The sequence below is a fragment of the Mirounga leonina genome, unplaced genomic scaffold (genome assembly GCF_011800145.1).
Source record: "Mirounga leonina isolate KUSES-001 unplaced genomic scaffold, KU_Mleo_1.0 Mir_127, whole genome shotgun sequence".
NCBI lineage: Eukaryota > Metazoa > Chordata > Mammalia > Carnivora > Phocidae > Mirounga > Mirounga leonina.
Window position 1 is genome coordinate 29417913 of NW_023270316.1, and position 11232 is coordinate 29429144.

Here is an 11232-nt window from a genome sequence, read left to right on the forward strand (position 1 = left end):
ACAAGTTTCTTTTGAGTGTTTGCTATGTGTGAGGTAGGATGAGATTAATAAAATGCAAGTTTCCTATCTGATAAGAGACAAAGTAATAAAAAAATTTTAATACAATGCAAAAGGAAACGAGCATTAAATAACCATCTACTGACTGCTCTTGAGTTCATGTGTTGTGACTCTTAGCACATAATCCTTTTCTGAGTCTGACAAAACCCAGCCTAGTGTTCCAGAGGTTTCTATCAGTGCCGCCTGACCTTTGCTGGATTTCAGCTGCCTAATCTCAGCTGAGCATTAGAGATAGAGGAGTTTGGAATTCCTGTGCTCTGTGAGAAGTAAAGGAAGGGCAAGCATAGGCAGTACCCTATGCGGTCACTGACAAGAGCCTCCCTTCTCTTGAACAGTTAGTTGTCAAGTTATATTAATAATAATAATGCATGTGCATTTCGTTATAGTAAAAGTAGACAGAATAAATATAGTTTAGATTCTTGGAAGAACACCAAAAGATGTGGCAGCCCTAAGAAGGAAATGTCCAGAAATCCAAATACCATAGAGGCCAAGCTTGTGAAGAGAATTCTGGATGACTTACTTTCAGTCATTGGCCTCAGAAGTGACAACATGAAATAATTAAAAGATTGAATGAGTATACCCCAATTGAAAAATCCCAATGGACACTTCCAGGATTCAAGGTTCATGTGAACACAAGGAATAACCCCATCATGTTAGGAAGGCAGCATGTGTAATGGAAAAAGCACCAAAAGAAAAAGAAAAAGAGAGAGGGAGAGAGGAAAGAAAGAGAGAAAGAAAGAAAGAAAAGAAAGAAGGAGGGAGGGAGGGAGAAAATATAATTGACCTCAAGTCAGTGAACATCTCAGAGCCTCAATTTAATTATGTCAGGTTAACATTATAATTATAATATTATAAAATATAGATATTAATATCCCCGGCCTAATTCTTAAATCAAATCAACAAATTTCTAGTGTGCTTATCAGGGTACCCTCTAAAATATAGGCATATACAAATGAAGAAGACATAATCCCCGCTTTCTAGAAATTTACAGTCTGATGGGAGAGAGAGACAAATAAATCAAGCAGCTAATATGTTATAGGAACTGGTATATAGATACATACACGGTAAGAATTAGGGAGTTTAAGGAAATTCACCAGAGGTGTTGGTACATGAGTTGAGCCTTAAAGGAAATTTGCCAAGCAAAAGGTCCATGGCACAGGTGGCTAAATGACTATCGTGTGGGAGAACTGAGAGGGGTGGACAAGCATGGCCAGTTCAGGGAGAGGGCTTGACCCCAGCATGCTGAGGGAGGGCTGTGAGAAGTGGGGCTGGAGAGATAGGCAAGCCAGGGGGGCCTTGTGTTCCATGCAGTAGGGTTTGCCCTTCCCCATGGCCAGTGTTTCTCAAATGTCTGAGGACTGCACACCTCAGGCCCATCTGGAATGTCTGTTTACAACACAGACTCCTGACCTCCAACTCTGATTCATATCATCAAAACCTCTGGGATGGGACCCAGAAGTATTTACTTTAACATAGATTTCAAGTAGTTCTTATGGATCTAAAACTGGGGAAGCCCTGCAGCGTAGATATTTGCAAAGCACTGAGTATTTTAAACAAGGAGTAACAAGATGAGTTCTGTTTTCATAAGACTACTTTGGAAGCAATGTAGAGCATGGATCAGAGGGCAAACAGGCAGAAAGCAGTGAGACAAGATAAACAGCTCCTGCACTGACTGATCAGAGCTGAGGGTCTGAGAGAGGAAAGTATGTAGGGATAGTAGGAACAGGGCCAGTCAGCTGAAAAGATAGCCATCATGACACACTGACCGGCTGATGTGGAAGTAAAGCTCAGTTTAGAAGTTTCTGGCTGAAACCCATTAACTTAGATCAGAGGTCCGCAAACCATGGCCCGAGGGCCAAATCCAGCCTCATGGCCTGTTTTTGTAAATAAAGTTTTATCGGAACACAGTCACACCCATTTGTTTACATATAGACTAGAGTTGCCTTTCCCAACAGCACAGCGGAGTAGTTGTAGCAGAAACCCTGTGGCCCACAAAGCCTAAAATATTTACTATCTGGACTTTACAGAAAAAATGTGCTAACGCTTGACTTAGATAAATAATAATAAGGGAAACGAGAGGCAGCAATTGAACTGGAGAGAAGGAAAGAGTTCTGAAACCCTGTGGCCCACAAAGGCTAAAATATTTACTATCTGGACTTTACAGAAAGAATGTGTTGACCCTTGACTTAGATAAATAATAATAAGGGAAACGAGAGGCAGCAATTGAACTGGAGAGAAGGAAAGAGTTCTGAGGATGGAATGAATTCCGTTTAGGACATAATGAGCTTAAAGCTATCCTGGAGCATCCACGGAGACACTTAGGGAGTCTATCTGGGTTAAAGAGAAAAATGTGCTGAGAGTGGGTTTCAAGATACTAAAGATATTAAAGAAGAGGATGAATGACATATTCAAGAAGAATCAGAAAAAGTAAGGGACAAAGAAAAGAAGGGATGGAGAATAAAACAACAGGGGTCACAAACACAGGAGGAGTGGGCGGAGATGAGAAATTCAGAAGAGGCTGCAGGGAGCAAGGGTGATCAGGGCCACGGAAGTCAGGGGGAGGCCAAGCAGAAACATGGATGCGTTATGAATCAGAGCAACAGGAGAATGAAAAGCGACTTTTGAAATCGGCAATTCCAGACACATGGGAGACCATCTCCCTAACAGCCAGGGCACGTGTGCGTGATGGAAGGTGATGATGTATCTCTGGCTCCTCAGCTCCCCATTCACTTGGTACTATTTTCTAGATAGATCATAGATCATGCCACCATAGCAGTAGAGAAGGCTAAAGCTCAGTGGCGCCTGGGTGGCTCAGTCGTTAAGTGTCTGCTTTTGGCTCAGGTCATGATCCCAGGGTCCTGGGATCAAGTCCCTCATCAGGCTCCCTGCTCGGCGGGAAGCCTGCTTCTCCCTCTCCCACTCCCCCTGCTTGTGTTCTCTCTCTCACTGTGTCTCTCTCTCTGTCAAATAAATAAACAAAATCTTAAAAAAAAAAAAAAAAGAAAGAAAAGAAAGACAGTGTTTTAAACATATAAGCTTTTTTCCTCATCCTCCTTCCAAACACCGTTAAAATTACAAAAAAAAAACCAAAAATAAAAAGGTATAAACCCATGAGGACAGAGATGAAAGGGCAGACATCTGCTGACTAGAAATGTTAACAAATTTGTGTAAGATAAACACCAGATGATAAAGGACAACTTAGTCAGATTTCAGTTTTCTTTACTAAATGTCTGCCAGGGAAGCAGGAGTGATTGGATCATAGCTCAGAAGCAACTCAGGAATTGGAGGTGGCAGGTACCCTTGAAAGCTAGAGACTGAAGTGAGGGCAAAAACAAAAGAATTAATTAACAGTCTAAAAGATCAGACTCCAGCATCCATCTCTAGCCTGTACAATGGGTGATTATTCCCTAGTCAGGTAAAAGACATACAGCTTATTCTCTGGAGAGTTGTGCCGGATTTTCCATGGACTTGGTCACAACAAGGACAGGCTGAAGGTGGAAATGAGGCCCCTTAGTGGAATCAAAAGGATTAAGCAAAGATCTGCCTCATAGACACTGAGAGCTTGGCCCTCATCCCACACCAGGCACCCAGAAGAGCAACGAGCATCCTTAGACGTCCCAGCCAGAGGTTGAAGATTCTGTTTGAAGCAAATAACCAGGTCAAGAAGAAGATACCTATAGGGGCGCCTGGGTGGCTCAGTCATTAAGCGTCTGCCTTCGGCTCAGGTCATGATCCTGGAGTCCCTGGATCGAGTCCCACATCGGGCTCCCTGCTCAGCAGGGAGTCTGCTTCTCCCTCTGACCCTCCCCCCTCTCATGTGCTTTCTCTCTCTCATTCTCTCTGTCTCAAATAAATAAATAAAATCTTAAAAAAAAAAAAAGAAGAAGATACCTATAAATATCAATATTGGGGTGAAGAAGGTTCTCATCCACATGGGTTGTACACCTGCTCCATTCCACCCAAGTAAATAGAATTTCCAATTTCCCTCTTAGTGCCACACTTTTAAATATGAATGAGCAAGCTAAGGCCAGTAGACATTTTAGGAAAACTTCTGAAGTGAAAGACAGACCTGGAACAAACAAACAAACAGAAAGGTGGGGGGACTGAGGAAACAGAAAAAGTGCAGGGAGCCCAAATAAAACTCAAGAAAACAAAAATTAATTTTCCCAGAGCAATAAGAAATGAAGCAAAAATGGAATGCTATATGAACAAAAGAAGCATTCAAAGATCCAGAAAGTGCTCTTGGAAATTGAAAATATGTTTGCAGACATAAAGTACAATAAAAGAATTTTGAAGTGAAGTTGAGGAAAGTAGAATGTAAAGCTACCCTACCAAAGTATGCTTATGCAAACTAAGGGAGGAAATTAAGAAATCCAGGAAACAGGTGAATTCAGAACAGGAAAAACTCAAAAATGATGCAGGGGGAGGGGTGGATTATGTTCAACCCACCCTTCTACAATGCACTCAATCTAGTTAGGAGCTGAAGAGCTAAGAAAGGATATCTCCAAGAAAAAAAATAGAAGAGATTGACCGTTATATTTCACCACATGTATAGGAGTTTGTAGTTTCATGAAAGCATCTAAGGATAAATGAATGATAGTTCCATAGAAAGGAAGCTAACAAAAAATAATTAGGCAATTATAAATCCCCCCCAATTTTTTCTTTCAGAGAAAAAAATATATAAAATCATAGAAATGTGACTTGGATGTAAGCAAATTTTCTTTGCCAAAATAAACATGCAAGTTTCTTTTAACCAAGATTGTGATATAAATAAATTGGAAGAAAAAGGGAAAGGAAAATAATACATTATGTCTATGATACAAGAAAGCTAAGTCTCAGTTTTCTATGATAAAAATCTAATCCCCACTTTGGAAAACAATTGGGAACCATCTAGGAAAGCTGAAGATATGCTAGGGTAGGGCCAAAATTTCTGCCTGTAGAGAAACTGCTATATGACCAGTAAATAGATACCAGAATATTCATAGAAGTATTGTTTGTTTCCACAAAAAATAGAAAAACCCAAACTCCACCAGTGATCATTTAAAGAGCCAAATTTGGGGATATATCCATACAATGGCATGCTCTACAACAGGCTTCTCAACTTCAGTGCTATTGACATTTCAGGCCAGAAAGTTCTTTATTATAATTATTTCTTTAAGTATACATGGTTTATGCCCTTTTCTGTATATGTGTTATATTTCACAATTTAAAAAGCAAAGAGAAACAGGAAGCTTATAGATAACATCCAATTGAAAAATCAAGAAACAGCTGGGTATTTACCTCAAAGATACAAATGTAGTGATCCAAAAGGGCACGTGCACCCTAATGTTTACAGAAGCAATGTCCACAACAGCCAAATTATGGAAAGAGCCTAGATGTCCATCAACAGATGAATGGATAAAGAAGACGTGAGATAGAGATAGATAGATGATAGATAGATAGATAGATAGGTAGATAGATAGATAGATAGATAGATAGATAGATAGATAGATAGATAGATATAGTGGAATATTAGTCATAAAAAAGAATGAAATCTTGCCATTTGCAGCAATGTGGATGGAGCAAGAGGGTATTATGCTAAGTGAAATAAGTCAATCACAGACAATTATCATATGATCTCACTGATATGTAGAATTTAAGAAACAAAACAGAAGATGATAAGAGAAGAGAGGAAAAATAAAACAAGATGAAACCAGAGAGGGAGACAAACCATAAGAGACTCTTAATCATAGGAAACAAACAGGATTGCTGGGGTGGGTGGGGGGTATGGAGTGGCTGGGTGATGGACATTAAGGAGAGCATGTGACGTAATGAGCACTGGGTATTATTTAAGACTGATGAATCACAGACCTGTACCTCTGAAACTAATAATATATTATATGTTAATAAAAAATAAAAATAAATAAAATAAATAAAAATAAACTCAACTTTAAAAAATCAAGAAACATCAGTAAAATTATGTTCTTTAGAAATATAAAGGGAAAACTATGAAAATATATGAAAAGAATGAAAAAGCTAAGAAAAAATGGGAAAGAAGTTATTATTTTAGGGGTGTGGAATTCATGAGAGCAAAGGAGTTGAGGTAGGGGCAGGAGGCTACTATTATTCATTATAAGCATTTTTACAGTAAACTAGGTGCATGTATTAGTTTAATAAATATAAAAATTAATTTTAAAAACTGAATAGCAGTACAGTGAAACAGGTGGACACATTTCTGGATCACAAGCTTGGTAGCCATGTTGGCTAGATTTTTTATGCTTCTTATTAATCACAATGGTGGTTACTATACGCTGAATATCTGGATTCTTTGGGGTTGGCAGAAGTATAAACAGGTTATTTTACTAAACAGGCAATATAGAAGCATTTATGTTGACTAAAGATCTATTAAACAAATAAATCCCAAAGCAGATTTTAAAACTATAATACATTCAATATAATAAGCAGGCAAATTTAAACACCTTCCTAAATTAATTCTTGCAAGTTTAAACTTTTTAGCAAACCAAAGAAAACATGGTAGAAGGAAACCATGGTGGGTAGTTGAAAGTGAATTTCATTTCAATACATTATAGATAGTACTACAAAAACTATTTTTTCAAGAGGTTGAAACATAGTATAACCAACAATTTATGGATGAGCATAATCCTGGTGCACTTTCAGACCAGGAAAGCTTTAATTCAATTGCTTAGACTGACACTGTAGTCCAGTATGGAAATTCATTGTCTCAATACTTCTTTAAAAGATTGTGGAGAAAGCCAAGTAATAAATCTGAAGCACTGCTGTTCATTTATTTCTGTCAACAAACCAAAAATCAAGCACACAACATGGAGTTTTGTTAGGAACACTGATAGGAAAGCACAAAGGAACCCAGAATCAATGGTACTTAGGGACGGCTTCCTAGGGCGAGTGATATGTAAGTAAGCTGAAGTCTGAGGGTGAGTAGGAGTTCGCCAGAAGAGGACAAGAACAGGGAAATTCTTCCAGGAGAGAAGACAGCATGCACATAGCTTAGAGATGAAAGAGGACATGACCTCCGAAGATGTGTGTGTGTGTGTGTGTGTGTGTGTACAGCATCGGAGAGGCAAGGAGAAAAGGTAAGGTGAGAAAAAAAAAACCGGTTCAGAAAGGGGTTTATACAGTGAAGTAAGACCTGGGTAGCGCTGGGGAAACACTAAGGGCTTTAAATCCAGGGATGTGCATTAGAAAGATCACCGTGGATATGTTATGGACAATGGAGGACGGCATAGGTGAAGTTCCAGAAACCAGTTAAAAGGCATTGATTTAAGTAGGAGATATTCTACCCTAGACTGGGGTAATTGTCCTGGAAAGATGTAGCTGGACGACAGAAATATATAGAAGGTAAATAAACTGGACCTAGTGAGGAACCAAAGGGAGAGGAGAGAGTCAGTGATACATCCCAGGTTTTCAGCATGGGTGATGCCATTCACAAGGAAAACCCAGCCTGTAATTATTTAATTATTTTTTTCTTTCTCCAAATTTTTATTTAAATTCCAGTTAGTTGACATATGGCGTAATATTAGTTCAGGTGTAGAATTTACTAGTTCATCACTTACATACAACTCCCAGTGTTCATCCAAAGTACCCTCCTTAATACCCATCACCCATTTAACCCATCCCCCACCTACCTCCCCTCTAGACTCTTAACTATAGAGCACAAATTGAGGGGTACTGGAGGGCAGCCTGTAATTACTTTAAAGGATACGCACATGTGCGTGTGCATGTGTGCCAGAAATGAAGAGTCTTAGAAGAAGTATTTACATGAATTTGACTTGGCACTTCTTAGACTTGAGGGGCTTATAAAATATTCATCTTTTTTTTCTTTTTTTTTTGATACACGAGAGTCTTGAAAGAGTTTACATTAATGATGGAAGCAAACTAGAGAGGCTACAGAAGGAGAGGTCAGAGATACAGAAGAAGGGAGATAGTTTGAGAGCAGAAACTTCTGAGAAAGTGTGAAGAGACGGAATCATGGAAGGAGAGTTTGGGTTTAGACAGGAGGGGAGAGAGACAGATGAGGAGAAGGAGGAAAGAGACAACTCTTGATTAATTTTGGTTCAAGTTTCTGTTTTCTCATCTTGTTGCTTTTAAAAAGTTGTTATTAAGGGGCGCCTGGGTGGCTCAGTCATTAAGTGTCTGCCTTCAGCTCAGGTCATGATCCCAGGGTCCTGGGATCGAGCCCCACATCGGGCTCTCTGCTCAGCAGGAAGCCTGCTTCTCCCTCTCCCACTCCCCCTGCTTGTGTTCTCTCTCTCACTGTGTCTCTCTCTGTCAAATAAATAAATAAATAAAATCTTAAAAAAAAAAGTTGTTATTAAAACACATATAATAATATATTTACAAAGTATACTTTAGAGTGCTGAAATACATTATATTTAATTTGTTAGTTATGCAGAATCATTTTCTCATACATAATAAACCATGTTAGGGACTACAAGGAGTTTGCTGAGATTGTCATTAGAAAGAATTACCTAATTGCTTTCTATAAATATTGGGTAGCAGCTTGAGTTTAAATTGTAAATTCCTTGGAAGTTTGTGATTAGGCCTTTGCCTCTTTTGTAACCTCACCAGCTTGTAGTCATTAAATGTAGATTTAAATTTTTTTATTAGATGACTTGGATAAGCAGGCAAACTCAATAAGTAGTGACTGATGACAAATTTTAAATTCTAGGTCCCATACCATAATAAATATTAGTAACTGGGTTTTCCATTAAGCATTCCAGATATATCAGGAGCTGAGTAGCTTTAAAATGCTTTTGAAGAGGGAGAGTGTACATTTCTTTTAAAGAGGAAATTGATTTTGACTGTCCTAAAATTATTCCATGTATCAAACATGTTGGTCTTAAGAAAGTAGGACAGAAGGGTATCTTCCATGACCTTCCTTCCCATTTAATTCTTCAACTTAATGCAAATGGTCTTCCAGCCCTACCATTCCTCTGAAACACTCAAGACCACCCAAAGCTCAGTGTTGTTAAATTCAATAGGCATTACTCTGTCCTTGAGACTTCTAACAAGCATCAACATGACTGACCATCTTCCCCTCCTTTAAACACTCTGCCAGTGACCCCTGTGCCCCATGTCCCCGTTTTCATCCTGCTTCATTGACCATCCATTCTTAGGTTCCTCTGGCTCCTGACCCAGGCTCTATCATGCTTGTGGAGCCTCAGTCCCGGGCATGTTCTTTTGTCTCCCTCCTTCTCTTTGTAGCTGATTAAATCCATTCCCACAACACTGAAGCAGCTGCTGACTTCCACATTTATATCATTAACCTAGCCTCCCCTCCCCCTGCCACATTTCTCTTTACCACAGCCTCTTTGACATCTCTGCGTGGGTGTCCCATGAACATAGGAACCCTGACATATCTAAAATAAAACTCTTCATTTTCTCATCACACCTGCTTTCCCCCTACCACTCTCAGTATGCTCCATTATGCAGAGTACTACCAGCTACCCAGTAATTCAAAGAACATTGATTCCTTCCTTTCCCTCACTTCTCACATCCAATGCAATAGTTCTATCTCTGGGTTCTACCCCAACATGTCTCTCAAATCCATGTACTTTTCCCCTTCCCTAGCTTCTGCCTTGGGGGGCGGGGGGAACTGTTGTCATCTGGATATTGGATCTATCTATTGGTCTCCCCAGTTCCATATTTGTAAAATTGTAGTACTTTATATGTATATTGAATCATGTCACTACCTTAATTTAACCCCTCAATAAACTCTTATTATACTTGAAATGAAATCTAAAGTCTTTAACATGAGCTATGATGTCTACATGATATAGACTTCTCCTATCTTTCCAACCACATCTTTTTTTTTTAAGATTTTAACTTGAAAAAAAAAGATTTTATTTATTTATTTGACTGAGAGAGACACAGTGAGAGAGGAAACACAAGCAGAGGGAGTGGGAGAGGCAGGCTTCCCGCTGAGCAGGGAGCCGGATGCGGGGCTCAATCCCAGGACCCTGGGATCATGACCTGAGCCAAAGGCAGACGCTTAACGACTGAGCCACCCAGGCACCCCATTCCAACCACATCTTGAGTCACTTTTCCTTTTGCTTTGCATCATCTAGGCACAGTAGTCTTCCTATGGGTCCTCAAAGCCAGTCACTTTCCTGCCTCAGGACCTTCGCACATACAAAGAGATTAGAACATTTCCTCCTCACCGCTGCCTGCCACTTTTTGCAAGGCTAGCTCCTTCTTTTGCTTTCAGGTCTCAGTTTAAATGTTACTTCCTCTAAAGGAGATGTCTGGTCTAAAGGGGACATTTAAACTGAGAGTAGAAAGAAAGGACTCTCCTATTAGACTCGTTTTCCTATTTTCTCTCTGAGCCCTTTGCATGCTTCCTTCACAGCCTTTATCACAATTTGTAATTTCTTTATTGTTTGCTTACTTGATCTGGGGGTGGCAGGCTCTCCCAAGCAAAACTTTTTAAGGGCCTACCTTATTCACCAGTGTATACTTGGCGTGTGTGGCCAAGTAATATATATTGAATGAGTGAAACATCTGTAAGAAATACTCTCTAAAATAGTTTTAAGGCAATTGTTTATTCAGCTTTAAATTTTCTCGTGTTCTGGACAACTAATCCAACTTCCTGAAACTTTTCAAATTTTTTTTTCCTCTAACAAATTGCTTGGTCTTATAATTCTTTCCTTAATTGATTTCTTTCCTTTTATCCATAGACTATAGTCAGTGAGAGCAATGAAAAGATCTACTCCAGTAGTGTACCTTTTCATCTTTCCTCAAGCCTGGAGTCTACTCCGAACTCAGTGGTATAGGGAAACGCCACATCTTACTTGTCATAAACAGAGCAACATGACCTGAACTCGGATCACCTGCATGAATAAATGGCCTTTCTTTTATGGAAAAGGAAAGTGACTGATTTTATAATGAAACAAGATATTTCTATTTTCTTCTGTAAAACATTGTTTGCCTACCACCCAGACAGATACCTTGTGTAATAGGCATGTGCTCTAACAAAACATTTTAAGTTTGCCTTTACCAAGAAGAGTGTGAGCCAAGAGATCACGTTAGAGAAAAGCATTAAATTATTTGTTTCCAAGACTATTGCTTGAGAAATTATTGTTTGAATGTCAACTTTAAATTTTCAATCTGATGTAAACCAGTGTCAACAGGTCAAGGCATAGCAAATAGAATAATAGA